This window comes from Zeugodacus cucurbitae, chromosome 4, assembly GCF_028554725.1.
Source record: "Zeugodacus cucurbitae isolate PBARC_wt_2022May chromosome 4, idZeuCucr1.2, whole genome shotgun sequence".
Taxonomy (NCBI): domain Eukaryota; kingdom Metazoa; phylum Arthropoda; class Insecta; order Diptera; family Tephritidae; genus Zeugodacus; species Zeugodacus cucurbitae.
Genome location: NC_071669.1, coordinates 56,631,688 through 56,651,402, shown reverse-complemented (window position 1 = coordinate 56,651,402; position 19,715 = coordinate 56,631,688). Strand labels below are relative to the sequence as shown.

At 35.1% G+C, this 19,715-nt stretch overlaps 1 protein-coding gene across 10 annotated transcripts in view; it reads left to right on the top strand.

Annotated features, from left to right (window-relative positions):
• Positions 1–19,715, top strand: part of LOC105220908 (potassium voltage-gated channel protein Shab) — a 199,976-nt gene that overhangs the window by 85,807 nt on the left and 94,454 nt on the right. For 9 of the 10 annotated variants that reach the window (XM_054228690.1, XM_054228686.1, XM_054228685.1 and 6 more), the window contains exon 3: positions 1,373–1,405. The gene's annotated coding sequence lies outside the window, so the exon portion shown is untranslated. Of the gene's footprint in view, positions 1–1,371; positions 1,406–19,715 lie in introns of those variants that run through there. The other variant, XM_029045968.2, reaches the window with a different exon arrangement.

Here is a 19,715-nt window from a genome sequence, read left to right as displayed (position 1 = left end):
ACCGATCTGAACAATTTTTTCGGAAATTAAATTATTTCTATGAGCAATAGCTCACACCGAATTTCGTGAAGATATGTAGTAAAATGCGGAAGTTTTCCATACAAGAAATTGATTCCGATCGTTCAGTTTGTATGGCAGCTATATGATATAGTGGTCTGATATCGGCAGTTCCGACAAATGAGCAGCTTCTTGAAGAGAAAATAACATCTACAAAATTTCAAAACGATATCTTAAAAAGAAGGACTAGTTCGTATATATACAGACAGAAGGACAGACAGACGGACATGGCTAAATCGACTCAGTTCAACATACTGATCATTTATATATATACTTTATAGGGCCTCCGACGCTTCCTTCTTGTTGTTTTCTTGCATTCATCGGTTAATTTCCTTAATTCAGTTAACCCACTAGTTATTTTTTTGGACCAAACTGTTTCTCGGAGAATATAATCTGTAAAGAGCAGACTAAGATGTCATCTGTACAAACTGGAAATCCACTCGTCGGATCTTTGTCTGGTAGCGGAGACACCTGAGCACTTACTCCTTGACTGCCCGGCGATCGCGAAGAAAAGGCGGCAGACAATTGGGGTTTTGCATCCCCAAAGAGGTAGTATTGCATTCATCGGCCCTGCAACACTGTTAAGGTTTCTTAAAGTGATGGGGTTGGATGGTATAATGTGATAATTGGAGAGGGCACAGTAGACCTTAGGTGGCCGTGCAACCCTCAGTATGTAATCTAATCTAACCCCACCATTAGAAAAGCTTTCGATCTTACATTAAAATCTCTTTTTTAATAAAATTTATAAGCCATCTTAACGTTAACCTTTTCCAAGTATATACATATGTACATATAAATATATCCATAGAAGTATATATAATATTTTCGCCTCAGACAATCACACCTGCTTCTCCAGCTGCCCATTGATACTTATCCCCACTAAATGATAAACAAAAAAGCTTAACAATACACCGTCGTTCACACTTCCAACACTTAAACTTGAATACATAAATATCTCACAGTTTTGTGAGAAATGCCTCGCCGCAGCGCTGAGTGCCAAAAACAAATTTCGGTATATTTTTCTTCTCATGCTTGCTGCTTATTTTATGAAAGGTTAATGGATTTTTAATAGATTCGTAAGTAAATAAACTAATCTCCTTTTTATGCCGCCTTAAGAGACTATCTACCATAATTTATGGCTCAAAATGGATGTATGTACATATATACTATGTATATGTAAACAATCGGTTTATTTACACATAATCCATATCTTGTATTTATTATGGTCAATTTATAGTTTTAGTAAATTGCTTTGCTTTGGTAAATTTAATAAATTTTTTTCACTAAAAATATTGTTTTTTGTTTTTACTTTCAGAAAACCATCGGCTTGCCTGTATGTTTAATAATGGTAAGAATTTTTGGCATAAAATGTGATTTTTTTTTCAAAAATTATTACAGCTAGAGGCCTTTCAAGGGCACCTCTAAAGATTTGAGCAGGCAATTACTACTTTGTATATTCATTTATGGTAGTTCAGTTAAAATAAAGAGGCATTTTTGGATTTTTAGTGCTTTCAAAATCATTTAAATAACATCAAGTACTCTTTATTGCCAAATACTCTCAAATATCCCCTTGGTGTGAAAAGTCATCGTTCCAACTACATTCTAATCTATGTCATACAATTTGACAGAAGTTTCGAAGTTTTTTAAGAACTCGTTGAGATATTTTTATGTAGTAATTATAGGATATGTAGCAAACGGTTAGTTTTAAAAAATTACATCTTCATTAATTATTGAGTGAGTATCAAATTTACTGACACTAAACTGACAACAGTAACAAGCTCCAAATTGATAAGTGAGTGAGTGTCAAATTTACTGACACGAAACTGACGATTCAATGACATGTGATACCATTGCATCACGAAATAAGTTTGAATAATTGAAAAGTTAGTTTCGAAAAATCATATCTTCAAATTAATAAGTGTGAGTGTCAAATTTACTGACACTAAACTGACAACAGTAACAATTCAATGACATGTGATACCATTGCATCACGAAATATGTTTGAATAAGTGGAAGATTAGTTTCTAAAAATCATATTTTCCAATTTACAAGTGAATGAGTGTCAAATTTACTGATACTAAACTGACAACAGTAACAATTCAATGACATGTGATACCATTGCATCACGAAATATGTTTGAATAAGTGTAAGGTTAGTTTCAAAAAATAATAGCTTCAAATTAATAAGTGTGAGTGTTCAAATTTACTGACACTAAACTGACAACAGTAACAATTCAGTGACATGTAATACCATTGTATCAAAAAATACTTTTCAAATAAAAAGTTAGCATATTCAATATAAATTAATGGCTTCTCCTATTGGCAATTTCTTCGAAAAAAAAAATTAATTTGACATTAGTTTGACATTCTTTTGACAATGACTGTCATTATTTTGTAACTGACATAATTACAACTACATGTAATATAAAGACATTTAAAGACTGCTTGAAAACAAAAAATCACAAATTCGGAGCCTGAGCCCACTCTGAAGCCATTGTTCTTTATGCTTATTTCCACTTGACAAACATACTTTCATTTCTCATTTGTTGGCGGTGACAAAAATGCATATAGTAAAACCTTTCTTTCTTATTTGGAGTCTTATATTTTTATTCCATCCTCTTTATGAATGCTACATCCACATACATGTATGTAAATTTCTTTCCAAAGATATACTTTGTGTCAGTCTCAATTGTCACACCAGCAATTGTCGTTCGGTCGTTCACAAACAAAAGCTGCTAACAAATGTGATTGACAAGTTTTCGTTGTACAGTGACGGGCATGACTTGTGGCCTGATTGGTAAGTCATTTGCCATTGTTTTCGTTGCCACAATTCTGTCACTCGCCAACAGCTTTTTAACGAGCAAATGTACGGTTAACAGATAAGGGTGTGCACATGACATAAGTAAATGTTGATATTCAAGGATACACGAGCAGAGCCTTGTCTAGTGTCTACAACAGGATAGGCTTATGAATATTAGGCATATACTGTGTAATAAAATGTTGGACGCTCTGCGGTAGATATCATGGAATATATAAGAAAATGTCGTTTATCATAAGAACTTACTTTTGAAATATTTTTCAACTCAAAATTCATTTAATTAATTTGTATACTCTCGCAACAAAGTTCCTAGAGAGTATTATAGTTTTGTTCACATAACGGTTGTTTGTGTCACCAAGAAATAAAAGAGTTAGATATGGGGTTATATATATATAAATGATCAGGATGACGAGTAGAGTTGAAATCCGGATGTCTGTCCGACCATCTGTCCGTCCGTCCGTCCGTGCAAGCGATAACTTGAGTAAAATTTGAGGTATGTTAATGAAACTTGGAACACATGTTCCTTGGGACCGTGAGAGGGTTGCTTTCGAAAATAGGCAAAATCGGTCCACTGCCACGCCCACAAAATGGCGAAAACCAAAAACACATAAAGTGTCATAACTAAGCCATAAATAAAGTTATAACAGTAAAATTTGGAATAAAGGATCGCACTAGGAAGGGGCATATTTGGATGTAATTTTATTGGGTAAATGGGCGTAGCCCCGCCCCCAAATCGGTTATTTGTATATATCTCACAAACCAATAGAGCTATATAAACCAAACTTTCTGCAGTCGATTCTCTTACGTACCCCACCACACACCATAAAAAAAATAGTTGAAATCGGATAATAACCACGCCCACCTCCCATACAAAGGTTAGGTTGAAAATTACTAAAAGTGGGTTAACTCATCAGTAACACTAAATTTTACATAAGAAATGGCAGATGGAAGCTGCACTCAGATTTTTTTACAAAATAGAAAATGGGCGTCACCCACTTATGGGTCAAAAACCATATCTCAGAAACTACTCGACCGATTTCAATGAAACTTGGTTTGTAATAGGTTCCTTTCCTCCCAATAATGGGCTAATTGTGAAAATTGGCCAAATCGCTTCACAACCACGCCTACTTCCTATATACCAGAACTTTGAAGACGATCTGAATCGTTTACATTACAATATATAAAGTAAGCACTAGTGAAGATATCGGTGCAGAACTTTGTACAAATACTATGTTTATAGTGTGGCAGCCCCATTCTAAAAATTGCCGAAATTGGACCATTGGTTTTCAAGGCCCCATATATCGAACAATAGGACCTCGATGAGTCTATCCTAATATTAGGGTTTCCAACTTTCAATGGACTTTATACAATATATTTGACGAATATGTGGGTCAAATTGTGTATTATATAACATAAATAAAGTTAAATAAATAAATTGCGAGAGTATAAAATGTTCGGTTACACCCGAACTTAGCCCTTCCTTACTTGTTCACTTTAATTTTTTATGATAAGTGGTAACTCTGGTTTCATAAAGTCTAAATTGAAAATATCTCAAATATCGGTTGAAAGAGTTAATAAACTCACTTGATACATTTGTTGGCATAATTTACCTTATCATCAGGTGGCAACGCTATTCTAAATTTTTCATTTCTATATTAAATATTATTAAATATTTCCTTGCACACTTTCTGTTTATCACATGAGCACAATGATATTATAAATATAATACTTACCAAGAACTTGAGCTGAAATTTCCTCGAAATATAAATATTACTCATACGCCATGTGGTCCACTCATGCTATTAAAAGTGTTTATTATAAACATTTACCACGTAAAATACATAAAAAAATTTAAAACTTGAAAAATGCATAATAATATGCGAATTATTTGAAAAATATTAGTGAAATTTACTGAAATTTAATAATTCCTTATTTTTCAAAGACAAAAAAATTACACAAAATCCATGAAAATTCATAATAAAATATATGTAAATACAAAGCAGAGTGTCTTCAATATACTACACTTCTGCTTAAATATACTGTCAATAGCTTAACAGTAACTTCAGTGCAGGTTATCTCTCACCCCTGTTTGGGTTATCAAGCAATAATACAAAAACATTTAACGCTAATTGCAAAATGGACGAGCGCTGGGCACTTTGCTGTCACAAAAATTCAGGTCAGTTCACCTTCTCTATATCTATACATATACATATAACGGTATATACCTACTTACACTCTAACCCAAAGGACGGCACATGAATGAGTTGTCTTTACTCAAATCCCAAAGCAACAACGTCCGATAGCCACAACACAATACACCATGTGCCAAGCAATGACTCGCTTTCGTTCAATAAATTTTTTTTAGGTCACACAACTTAATATGCATTAAATGAGTAATAATTGAAAATCGATTGATGATTGCACAAACAAACACAAATTTATCCAGCCAGTCAGTCAGTCAGTCAATACGTGGAAAACAGAATAATAAATTCTAATTAATAATGCAAAGTGAAGACAGCATGCAATGTCTGGCTTGATTTTTATATATAACAGGGACAGTTCTGCAATAATTTTGCTTTTAATTTTAGAATTCTTCTCTTTAAAAATTTTAATAAATGCTTTTATATTGAAAATGAATATATCACACCCACATTCAGCTCATAATTGCCGGAGCCACGCCTTGTGGTGCAAGCGCAACAAATGCAACCCTGCTCAAATTGCAAATAGCTGGCGACTTTAGACTTTGTTTGCTTATTTGTTGTTGTTACTAACTTCGTATCCACCATTTAGTTGCATGTCCTTCTTAGCAGTAGATACACACGCCAACGCTGAATGTATACATATAATTTTCGACTTATACTAATCGTGTCTAATGTTCATGGGAACGGCTTTCTCAGAATACCGTTATTGCAACAAAGGTCCGGATATATATGCACATACAAATTGATATATAGGTTCATATATTTTACATTAAGGTCATTCAGATTGCCAATTTGAAAAAAAAAAATATATTTCAAAAAAAGTAAGGAAAGGCTAAGTTCGAGTGCAACCGAACATTTTATACTCTCGCAAATTTTGCTATATTTTTTATTAAGATAGCACAAAATTTGACCCACATATTCGGCATAAAGTCCTATAGAAAAACGAAAATCATCATATATAGTATATAGGCTGATGTAATTCCTGAACCGATTTCACTAATTTTTATCACCAAGATACAATACATCTAAGATTATATGCACACTTAATTTGGCTTAGATATTTCACATATTAACCGATTTATAAGCTACTAGCTGACTCCGCAGTCGTTGCACTGCGTGAAATTATTTGTCTTGAAAACAAAGTTGAATTTGTATAGTGTTTATTTGCGATTTTTTCTAAATTTTTTTTCCAATTTAACGCAGCTTAATAAACAACATTTTTTGTTTTCTGTTCCGGTGCGTAAATGTACAGAGAAGATGATTTTTCAACTCGTGAATGAAATTTATGCCACACTCGTCCAGCGACTGTCTTTGAGACGTGTTGATTGTCATCCCAAATGCAAGTCTCATTGGAAACTGAATACGTCTGAACTGAAATGGCAAATCGTTGGAACTCAAAAAAATTCGTGGAATCAAGCATTCTGCCCCCTTGTAAGTCCCTTTAATGAATTCTTGCAACTATTACATTATTCGATAGCTGCTTGAAGATTGCGAAGCATAATAAATGACAAAGATTTTAGAAATTTCACTGGATAATTCACAGCTTCGTCTTCATTTTCAATATGATCGATCGATGTGTATGAACGCAAAATCCCGGAAGTTGACTTTAAGTCGTATAGATTAAGTCATCGACATCGGTAATTTTGACAGTTAAAAATCTGCGTGCACTCAACCAATCGTAGTTACTTATAATTTTGGCCAATGTATTCGTCTTTCGTTGAAGTGTGTTGACAAAGGGCAGGTGGAATTGATATCAAACCATTGAAAAAATCAACCGGAATTTGTCCATTTAAACTTTTTAACAGTTCTTCTGTGGTTTTATCCTGTTGCAGGAACACTCGCGTATTCATGGTCAATCATATGGTTTTCACGTACCGCCACAAATACTATGACTTGAGACATTCAATTCATCCGCCGCTGTTGATTTCGAAATAACAGAATGTGTTTGTCAATAACGGTATCATTACGCCACCAAAGCGATAATTATTATTCCACAGATCTTGCATTGTTCTGTCAAGTGCTTCTAGAAAATTGCGCTCAGTAGCGTTGCTGCAATTCCAGTAGATGCGAGAGCCAACGTAATGCCATTTTGAGATCGAATTGTTGCCAAAATCCCGTTTTTTACACATTTACCACTGTTTCTTCGCTCCTATTGGTAGTGATGCTATATAGCCTATAGCCTTCCTCGATAAATGGACTATCCAACAGAAAAATAATTATTCAATTCGAACCAGTAGTTTCGGAGATTAGCACGTTCAAACAAACAAACAAATAAACTCTTTAGCTCTATAATATTAGTATAGATTAAGCCCATCGTATTTTTGATAATCCTAATATTAGCTCCTATATGAGAGCTAGGGGAAGTTTACCATTTAATTTACCATTCACCGATTTTAACCATTTCTGGTACAGAGACACATTATTAGAAGAAAAAGATTTCCTCTAAATTAAATTAAGCTATCTGAGAGATTTACCGATATTTTCGGAGAAAAATTACCATAAGGCACTGAATTCTTCTTATTCGATATAGTCCGATTTCGAAAAATTTTTCACAAGTGATGCCACGGATCATATACAGTATTTGTGTAAACTTTTATTTCGCTATCTTCATTTGTTCCTTATGTATCTATTATAAAGTGAAAGAATAAAATGGAATTCAAAATTGAGTTACATGGGAAGTTGTCGTGATTATGAACCGATTTCATCCATTTTCCACAAGTGTCATCAGGGTGTCAACTTTTAGTAAATCTTAGTAATTTTCAAGCTAACCTTGTTATGGTAGGTGGGCTTGGTTATTATCCGATTTTATTGAGAATTATGAATATACGCATAAACTTCACATATAGCATAAAACGAGCCGCTTAAAAATTTATGGAAAAATGCTTACCATTTAATTACACATTTATATATAATTTTGAGAATTTCAATTAATAGAACGAATGCATCAAAAATATTTTTAAAGAATTATTTTAAAAAATATTTGCCTCCCTAATCTATACAAAAATATATGAATGTAAAGACAATTCCCCTGGGACAAAGCTTTTAACGCAGTCACGTCGCCTTGAGGTTAATGACTTTTGCTCGTAATTGCGTTGTCATTCAATTAGTTAATTATTTAAATTGAATTTGCTAGTATACAGCGTTTATAAGGCAATAAACTATTAGAAATATAAGCACAACACTGCAGGGTAATTGTATACATCAAACTAGTTACACGCGTGCATACGTACTAATGGACATTTATATATGTATATGTATCTAATTGTATAAATTAGATATATTATTTATATGGTTACTGCATTGAAGTGAAGACAACTACTTTCATAGAAGATGGTTATATACGTATGGTAAAATTGAGTACTCAAAATTTTTATTAGAAGTGTTAAATCATTTTTTTCATGCTCTTGTCGTATTGTAGATATATTGGTCAATATTGGAAGAACAGAGCAGATCTGACAATTTAGTATGAGTAACTAGAAAAAAGTCAACACACTTCTGAATTTAAAATACATTAAAATAATAAATTCCAAAATAATGGTAAGCTTTTCGTTTATGCAATGTGAATATAGGTACGCCATGGTGTATGAGTAACATTTCTGAACACATTTATTAGGAAGCGAAAAATGTTATCTTTAAATGCTAAACAATATAGATTTCATATGAAAACCCAAAACATATTTATTAGAGCCTGAAAAATTCAATAAGAACAGAACAAACATTTTTTTTAATAAAATAAAAACGGTTTGGGATATCAATGAAATTCTTTATTCCTGTGAAAGAAAATTCGATGCCAGTATCTATGGAACTCGATTTCTTTAATTTTCGACGGTTCAAGCATAAATCGTCCGATACTGCTGCAAATTCGCGTTCGATATTCGTATGAAGTTCATCAATCGTCGCTGGCTTGTTGGCATAGACCATATGTAGACTTGATGTAGCCCCACAGGAAATAGTGTAGCGGCGTCAAATCGTACGACCGAGGCGGCCAATAAAATCGATTGTGACATTCGATGTCCATGTCCATATCATCCGATTTGGGTAAAAAATATTCCATTATCATTGTGCGTAGCGGTTCCCATTCACATTAACGTGCCAGTCTTGATCATCACGGAAGATGTACGACGTAAGTGACGCCGCTGGCCCATAAACTGCAGCAAACCATATTTTTTTCGGAATGCAATGGTGACTCACGGAGTACGTGTGGATTGCTGCCTGACCAATAACACATATTTTGCTGATTGACTAAGCCATTGAGCCAGAAATGAGCCACATCGCTGCAGATGATTCTTCGATGAAAATCCGGATCATTTTCAAGTTGTTACTCAGCCCAATTCACGTACATAGCGCGATTCTGGTGGTCAAGCGGCTTCAGTTCTTGCTTCAATTTGATCTTGTTAGGATGTAGGCCAATATATTTTCGCAAAATCCACCACAACGACTTCATAGAGATGCCTAACGCTTGAGAACGACGTGTGAGAGGCTGAAAGGTCTTCCTCAATTGATGCGCCAGCGGTAGCAATATTCTCGACACTATGGGCACTTCTTAGTCTCACTGTCACGGGAGTATTTTGTACTGTACCTGTAAATTCAAATTTGTCCACTAGACGCTCAATTGTTGATCTGACAGGAAAGATTATGACGACCATAAATTGGGAGTAGCGCTCTTAAAGTTGAGGCCACTAACTCTGAATTTCGGTAGTAAATTTTAATAATTTCGACTCGTTGTTGGATCGTTGGATCTTTCCATGATGAAATGGCAAACCTTACACTAACGGTCTAATTTTGTAGCGTCCCTTTTGAAAACTTTTTATTATTTCGTGAATTTAAGTTTTTCATAGGCTTCCACCATCCTATCTTGCTCTCTCAGTATCAGAAATCAGAGTAAAAATTATCAAAACGGAAATATTTGTGCTCAAATAAACGAATTACCTTTAAAAACAAAGTTGCTAAAGAGAGTATAATAGTTTTGTTCACATAACGGTTGTTTGTAACACCCAAAACTAAACGAGTTAGATTTGGAGTTATATATACCAAAGTGATCAGGGTGAAGAGTGGAGTTCAAATCCGGATGTCTTTCTGTCCGTCCGTCCGTCCATCTGTGCAAGCTGTAACTTGAATTAAAATTAAGATATCTTGATGAAACTTGGAAAACTTGCTGCTTGGCATCATAGAAGCAGGATCGCACTATGAAGGGACATATTTGGATGTAATTTTTTTGAAGAAGTGGGCGTCGCCCCGCCCCGTACTAAGTCTTTTGTACATATCTCGTAAACTATTTGAGCTATATCAACCAACCTTTCTAGAATCGTTTCTTTTAGGTATTACCTTATACAATGCAGGAAATCAGATTATAACCACGTCCTCCTCTCATACAAAGGTTATATTGAAAACTACTAAAATGCTTTAATTCAGCAAGGGAAAATACCAGAAACCTTAAATTTCATTATAAAGAAGGTACAGAAGGGCTCCACCCAATTTGGTATACACGACTTTGAGTGGACCATAAGTTTTCAAGGCCGTATATATCGTACATGAGGGTCTCGGTGCTTCTAAACTAATATTAGGGTTTCCAACTTTCAATACCATATATATGACGAATATTTGGGTCAAATTGTGTTAATAAAATTAAATAAATAAATTTCGAGTGTATAAAATGTTCGGTCAAAACCGAACTTAGCCCTTCCTTACTTGTTTTCATATATTTCTGTGAACTCATAATTTCAACCTCATAAGGCTTTCTTGTCGAAATTAAATTTCTTTAAGCCATATCCTTAATTTATATAAGTAATTACATAATATAGGTTATCACCAAACTTTCATAGAATCTGATAGTGTTTCTCTCACTTCCATTATAAAAGCATAAATATTTGATTTTTATTTTTTTTTTTCATATTTATTTTATTACATAATTAGATGCAATCGCCACATAACTTGATTACAAGATTGCATACACTTTTATTGTAGCCATACAAATACAAATTTAACCGTTTTAGTACCTAATATATTATTTTGTCGGAAGTACAAAAACTCTTGTCGACTTGAATTATCGAAAGCAAAGAAATCGTGGTAATAAACCAGCAGAAGGACAAATAAATCGACTGAGTGGGTGACGCGAAATTTCTGTTTGATTTTGTAATTGTTAGTGTTTTTTTATTATTTTCAAGTAACCCACTCACAGTACGAGCACTGCGCACCCACGCACACTTTGGCGTCGGCAAATTGTAATTGTATTTTAAGTGCAAATTGTCGAAATTTTTCACTACAAATACGTGTTTGTTACAATTACAACAAATAAATTAGAGTTTAAATCTTGACCAAGGCCAGCTGTCAGCGGACAACGCCAACGACATTGGCCCAAAATTGGCGTGCCAAAGTCCAATAAACTTGCGAAATTTCACAAAACGCCAAACTGACGAACATATACGAGTATATACTTGGATAACACTTGGCCTATCAATCGTGTAGCTCCTAAAATAAAGAAAGCAACAACACCAAAAACATGAAGTTAGATTTCAAATGCTTGAGAGGCGTTAGTTTTTATATATGTACGTGTGTGCGTGTATTTCGTTCAAATGACCAAAAGCGTGCGAAACGCAATCAAGGCCTTAAGTGCAGCGGGTCAAGTTAACGAAAGCCCACAAAGGCGCGTATGAATATTTATATCTACTTATATGCATTAGGGTGGGTCTTAAATATTTTTTTTAACTAAATTTCCAAAATCTCAAACCAGCTTAAGGAGATAACAAAAAAATATAATATATAAAATTGAATGGTATAACTGTATTAATATATGTATATTGCATGAAAAATTTATATCCTATCGGAAAGGATTATGATAATCTAGACTTGAACCTACTTAGAAGTATCCAATTGCATCAAAGTTGATATGAGATACCTCTTAAATGATCAATAAATATGAACAATAATAAAAAAGTCCTTTTAGCACCTTAAAGTACCACCCTAACACTCAAGTAGGCCCAGTAAGACGCGCGAGAGTCATCACTTTGTAAATGATTACGCTATCGAACGCCGTCCGCGTTAGCGCCAGCGACTATAAATGCATTTCGAGTAGTGCTGTGCTGTCAGTGCCTTGCATTTCACTTCACTTCACTCTTTTGCATTTCAATTACATAAGTACAAAACGTTTATTTACGTACTCGGTGGTCCGTCTAAATGGCGGCAAGCATCAATAAAGTACGCATCGCGCTGACAATAAATTTTACAAACGCAAAACAATAAAAACATACATGTATGCACCCTTTACCAATTGTGTGGCAACTGCTAAGACTTTCACATTGGCGAGCGTGCATATTGAATTTCTAAAATAATGTCCTAAATATAAAATTTAGTTGTCCTTGTGACGTTTATATAGTTAAAGAATCTAGTTAGAAAGCTTCTATTCACAATTTTGTGAACAAAATTTTGTACAACAATTTTGTGATTCAAAATTGGGGTCTCTCATCCGAGGCTATTACCGTTGTTTTCCTTGGGGAGGTTTTCGTATGTGGTGGGTCCCAAACCCTACGCACGACCGCATAAGCGTGATTCGGCTTCTTCGCCTTGGTCTAAGACCGGAAGTCGTGAGCTGCTTTAACCACATGAAAGAGCACTCGGCTATAACCGCATAAGCGGAACTCCCACGCCAGTCAAGAAGAAGAATAAGTATGTATATGGTTCGGATATTATTTGATTATGGCTAAGAAACTGAAGTCCAACATTCCACATTTCTCGACATATTGTATGGCTATATCTTACCTCACGACAGTCTCATGATGGAATACTGAACAAATATTTTTAGTAGTGTTGTGAGATCGTTTTTGATCCTATCAATAGATAATGAGATTCCCACAATCTCTGCCTAAATTAGAACTATTTTCTTGGAAGCTATCTAAGGGTCACAGTAATAATCTGCTCCTCAGTCTGTGTGACATTTTTTCTATCAGTATGCTCAAGATTATCTTACCTGAGACGAAACAGCCTTATCACAGAGGTTCCAATCTTAAAATAGACTGTTTAAGTTTTATAAAGAGTCTGAGGTTGGAACATTCATTCAATTCAATCATATTTGGCCCATAGTTAAACCCTATGTTTTTTGTTAGGCAACCCTTTCTAAAGAATTTGTATACTCTCGCAACAAAGTTGCTAAGAGAGTATTATAGTTTTGTTCACATAACGGTTGTTTGTAAGTCGTAAAACTAAACGAGGTATATAAAGGGTTATGTATATAAAGGGTTATGTATAGCAAAATGATCAGGATGACGAGACGAGTTGAAATCCGGATGTATGTCTGTCCGTCCGTCTGTCCGTCTGTGCAATCGATAACTTGAGTAAAAATGAAGATATCTTGACGAAACATGGTACACATGTTCCTTAGAAGTGTAGGAGGGTTGGGCGGAATCAGTGCTCCGATTCCCACAAAATGACTCCTTCTCCCACAAAATGGCGAAAACCGAAAACACATAAAGTGTCATAACTAAGCCATAAATACGTGGGTCAAAAACCATATCGCAAGCACTACTCAACAGATTTCAATAAAATTCGGTATATAATATTTTCATGGCACCCTGATAACACGGATAAAAAAATTTCAAAATCGGTTTACAACCACGAACTTCCCATATAACACAATTTTGAATTCCATCTGATTCCTTCACTTTATAATGTATGCTTCACTTGTGGAAAAAGTGCCGCAAACGGACTATAACTTTTCAAAGCCTTGGCTATCGAACATGAAGAACTCAGTGCCTAAGAGTAATTTTTCACCGAAAATATCGGTAAATCTCTCAAATATTTTAATGTTATTTAGAGGAAATTTTTGTCTCCTTATAGTGTTCCAAAAATTTTTAAAATCGGGTCACAATTTCCCATAACTCCCATTTAAATATAAGTTATAAAAATTCGGTGGTCTTTATTCCTCATATATCGGTTAATATGTAAGATATCTTAGCAGAATTACGTGAGACTTTACGCTTGGATATAGTGTATCTTGGTGAAGAAAATGAGTGAAATCGGTTCAGGAATTACCTCAACCCTCATATACTATATATGATGATTTTCGTTATTCTATTGGACTTTATGTCGAATATATGGATCAAATTATGTGTTATCTTAATAAAACTATAGCAATAAATTGCGACAGTATAAAATGTTCGGTCGCACCCGAACTTAGCCTTTCCTTACTTGTTTGAGTAGTATTTTCTACATGTTAAAAAGTCGCGACTTGCTTTTTTGGTCAAACCTCTATCTGGTATTTCCTACAGCAATATGGGGAAATAACATATTTCCATAAAAAATTTAAGAACCATTCTAGTGGAAAAGGCACCAAACCATTTTCAGTTCAAGTTTATACATAGATCATACATTGAAAAGGCGTACAAAATCGACAATTTATCAAACCGGTTGGAAAAAATTCTGTGGTTCGTTATTTGGTAGATATATATTGCTTGCACTTGGTATATAACCATGGCATATTTTAAAATTTAGAAGCTTTAAATTCTTCTTTCTTTGTATATATTTGTGTATATATTTTTATTGTTGTGTCCACTCAGTAATTTAAATCCATTACACATTTCACTCCATTCGATTTATTTAGCCATTACCGAGCAAACACTTTGCATTTTATCATTTTATTTGGTGGTGTTGAAACTCGAGTTGTTGTTGTTGGAGAAGTGAGTAAAGTCGACCGAACACAACAATAAAAGTGTGAAATATTTAAATTACAAAGGATGTGAGCAATAAATTTTCAGCCCGTTCCTGCTGCCGCCATTACTGTATGACATTTTTGGTGACACGCCAACAGCGGGACTTTCGTGATTCCATTTACTTTTTATTTTACTTACTTTTGTACTATATTCAATCTGCACAACTCCAAGTTAACACATTTATCGTGATCCATGTGTGTATGTTTATAGTATACTATAATATGTACTCGTGAATTTTAAATTTCAATACTCTGCTATCACTGCCAACGTAGAGAATAGTGTATGTCTAACTTTGATTGTTAACTTCGTGATTCATGGTACTTTTTCGGATATATTTTTGGATTACAAAGTACAGTTTAGAAAGCCATTCAATCAAATATTTAAACTAACTAAGAATATCATGAATGCTTTTGTGTTCTTTGGCAATTGCTTCTCAGTTAAAAACAGTCAGACATATTTCAGACTTTTATACATTAACATATACTATTATATATCTGGTGAAACCTAAAACCATCTCGACAGAATTCTGTCTGATTCACCACTATCACCACTCAAAACGATGTCCGTTTCTAAAGAATTAATATTCGTATTAAAAACCATGTTTTAGCTTTTATGAAATGTTGTCTGGCATCTCGAATCGTGAAGATTGTTCAGTGAACCGACCAATTGCTCTGTTATCTGATATTACTAATATACCACTTTAATGCCAACTATAGTATAGGATCACTCGGAGTGTTATGCTCATTTCAGTCAAAACTTAGTAACTTTGACATACAGAGCTCCACCGAATTCTGTATTGACTTATTATATCTTTGAGGCCCTATGTTCCATCTAAGAACTTTGGGAAAATATATATATATATATATCTTTATATATATATATATATCTTTAGATTTCAGATTTCATTATGTCAAATTTACTGACAAAAAATTTGACAATAATTCAATATCGAATAAATATTTCATACCAATTTGATTCGTCTACTCAAATTGGACTATGTTCACTACTTCTTGGACATGAATTTCAATAATAGCAAAATCACAACAGTTGCCATTTATTTAACCTTCACTGTCATTAAAATTGGCATGATGAAACCCACGCTCGAAACAATTTCAATGAAATGAAATAATTTGTATAAAATAACGAAAATATTTCAATATCACTTGTCACGAAGCAGCTCCCACTTTACTCAAACAATAAAACGTTACGAAAAAGCCAGTGCATGTCCGAAGGTGACAAAACAACATAATTTCAGAAAATTTCATAAAAAGTATAAATTTAATTACACTTTAACTGAAGGTAATATGCAATCACATATAAACATGTGAGGAAAAATATATAATTTCTGAAAGGTCACTTCACCCAGTTATGCCTTTATATTATTTGTAATATGCAGTTGCACCAATGTGTTGCATGTTAATGTTGCAACGCTCCACTTAAGCGAAGTAAACCAATTAAAATTGTATTTTTTAAATATTGTTAAAGTGAGAATAAAACAATTTGCAGCATGCAAACTGTTCGAAAGTTGTTAACAAGCAAATGCAAATGCGCTTGAATATACATATTTACTTGCAATAATTATACAATACCATTGGCAATTATTGCAGTTTATTGGCAGCAACAAGCGATGTTGGCGTATAAGAGGTGTTGCAATTTGTTGTCTTTGTAGGAAAATGAATTTTTTTCCAAATTAATATTATAAAAAAAAATATATTGTTATTTTTTACAAAATCCCTATTCTCGACTAAATCAACTAATGCTTTCAAATTATCTTAGTTAGTTTAGAGAATTATACATAAATCAGGAGTCAAAACGAAAGGTAGTATAATGGGGTCTATCAAAAAGAGTGCTAAAAATTAAATTCGTTTTTCCTATGAAAGTACATTAGATGTCATTATGCCTGGAACTCTATTTCCTTTGCATAGCCACCATGGGCACGCTTGCAGAAGTCCAGACGCTGAACCTACTTTTCGGCGGCTTTCAAGCATAAATCGGCCGATACTGCTGCAATTTCACATTCGATATCCGTAGGAAGTTCATCAATCATCGCTGGCCTGTTGCCATAGACCATAGAGTTGACATAGCCCCACAGGAAAAAGTATAGCTAGTATCTGGCAATACTTGACATAACCTATAAAACGACGTTATGTATGTTTAGTTTGAATATTGCGTTCAACAGTTATAGACGTGTAAACATGGAGTTCACTAACGCCGAAATTCGCGGTATTTTAAAGTTTTCCTTTGTTAAAGGCAAATCCGCTAGAGAAACGTTCTGTGAGATTAATGGTGTTTTGGAGGATGGTACTCTATCACTTCGAACTGCGGAGGAATGGTTTCGACAATTCAGAGTGGTTGAAAACGACACCATGGATAGCCAGACGGCGGAAGATCTGTGACGACGAATACCGATCAAATCAGGAAAAACATCGAGTTAGACCGGCATTTGGCATTTCGTGACATCGTCCAGGAGATGGGAGTTAGTCACCAAACCATTTTAAACCATCTGCAGAAGGCTGGATACAAAAAAAAAAGATTGATGTTTGGGCGCCGCATTATTTGACGCAAAAAAACATTCTGGACCGAATCAACGCCTGCAGCGAAAAATGGATCTCATACGACAATATCAAGCGAAAACGGTCGTGGTCGAAGGCAGGTGAATCGTCCAACACAGTGGCCAAGCCGGAATTGACGGCCAGGAAGGTTTTGCTGTGTGTTTATTGGGATTGGAAGGGAATCATCCACTACGAGCGTCTCCCATATGGGCAGACGCTTAATTCTACCATCTACTGCGAACAACAGGACCACAAGAAGCAAGTGATGGACCAGAGGCGTCCAAAATTGGCCAACAGGAAGGGTGTAGGGCTCCACCAGAACAACTCCAGACCACACACTTCGTTGATGACTCGTCAGAAGCGTTGATGACTACGGGAGCTCGGATGGGAGGTTTTATCGCATCTACCATATAGGCCGGACATAGTACCAAGTGAATACCACCTATTCCTGTCCATGGCGAACGCCTTTGGTGGTGTAAAGTTGAACTCAAAAGAGGCTTGTGATAGTGGTTGTTCGTGTTCTTCGCAAGGAGGAGGGCTTCTACGAGGGGCGTATTATAAAGTTGCCGTCTAGCGCATATTTGAACTAAATCCGATCAGTGTAACACTTTTCTGTGTAACACTTTTTATAAAGCATTGAATAAAGAGTAAAAAAGTGGAAAGGAGATATTTGCCAACGTAATATTCACATGCCTTTCTTTCTAAAAGAAGTTTATTCGACAGAAATAATCGCTAAATGAAAATGTCTTCAGTAGATAATTATTTTGTAAAAAAAAGACGCTATATATATGACATTAATCTCAAAAGGCCCAGATTTGTATATTGGAAATATTGAGTTGAGATGGTATAAAATACTTTTCAAATTTTATAAAACGAAAATCCACATTAAAATATATAAACATATCAGGATCAACAAGACTCTAAAAAACCGCCGTACTCCATTGCACCCGAAAAGTGTGATAGGACCTCGAGAGACCAGTAAACATTTTTTCGTTTCTATGAGTGTTTTTATAAAGAAATCTTGGATCATGGAAGTAGATACCCTAATGAACCCTTTAAACCTACAACAATAACATAAACTATATAAAACAATCCACCTTTTAAAAACAGGCAATATCGCCGACAGTTAGGCGAAATCAAATCAACACTTCCCTCCTCTGAGCATCTCGTTTTAACAACGGTGAAAGTTCAATCCATTTGGCATGCACTGAAGACTGCAAGAAACACCCATTATGCACGCGCGCATGTATGTTAACAAGCTTGTATAGCTTGAGCTGAGCATGCCGGCAATAGGAGCAGCAAATACAATTACGCGTAACAACTTTTTATCACACGATCGCTAAAGGGATACACCAGAGGTGTCATTTTCATGCCACATTTACTAATGTTGCTGGCGTGGGCACTGTCGTCAATGCCATGCCATGTCATGCCATGCTGCTTGTGGCCACTTATTGTCGCACACACACACACACAGGCATATAGACTCAATATGTAGGCAGCTGGAAGTAACATAACGGTTGTTGTTGGACCTGGCGAGAATGCTGGCTATGCATGCTAATGGTTATGCGGCTGTTACAGCTTGTATGAACGCTGCCATGGCATACGAACTTGTGGCATGCTTTGTTTGCAACAATGAGTGCAACATACTGACGCACTCACCCCTTCTGCGCCGCTGAAAGCTTTCACTTTGTGCACTCAAGTGCATTTTGCCATTCTTTTTTTCCCCTTTTTTGCACTTGTTATTGTTGCTGTTGCTAAATAGTTGTTGCACACGCGCGCGTACGTGCTGCGGCATAAAATTCTATTGAGCAAGCAACAACAACAAAAATTATTATTATTTTCGCTCGCCTTTGTTTTTGTGCGCACACACCTTTTGATATTGAAGTGACACGCTTTGTTGTTGTTGTTTTATTGTATTCACCTTCTTTTTTTTTTGTAATTCTCAAAACGATTTTTGTTGCATTTGTTTGACAATTTATTGAATTGTTCAATTTACTTTCGCACGCTGCACCTTTTATTCAATCACTTTCGCTGTCACACACCCACACACACATTGCTGAACTTGTGGAACACCCAGCATTTATACACCCCTTTAACTTGGAGGTCTCTAGCACTAGGTTAGCTAAGGTGTACTCTTGCAACATGAGTGTGTACTATTTTATGAAATGCCAAATGAACACGCGCCTCAAACGCAGGTGTGTGTGCGCGTCTTCAAGTGAGTATACACGGCATTTGCTGGCATAGAAATTGCAGCAGAAAATGGAGCGAGGTCATCGAGGTTGTTAGAAAGTGTACAAGAAAGTGCTGCACTACACACACACTGGTATATTAGTGTTTGCATGGCCGTAAGTGGACTTGAGTTATATATTATATATATATATGTAATG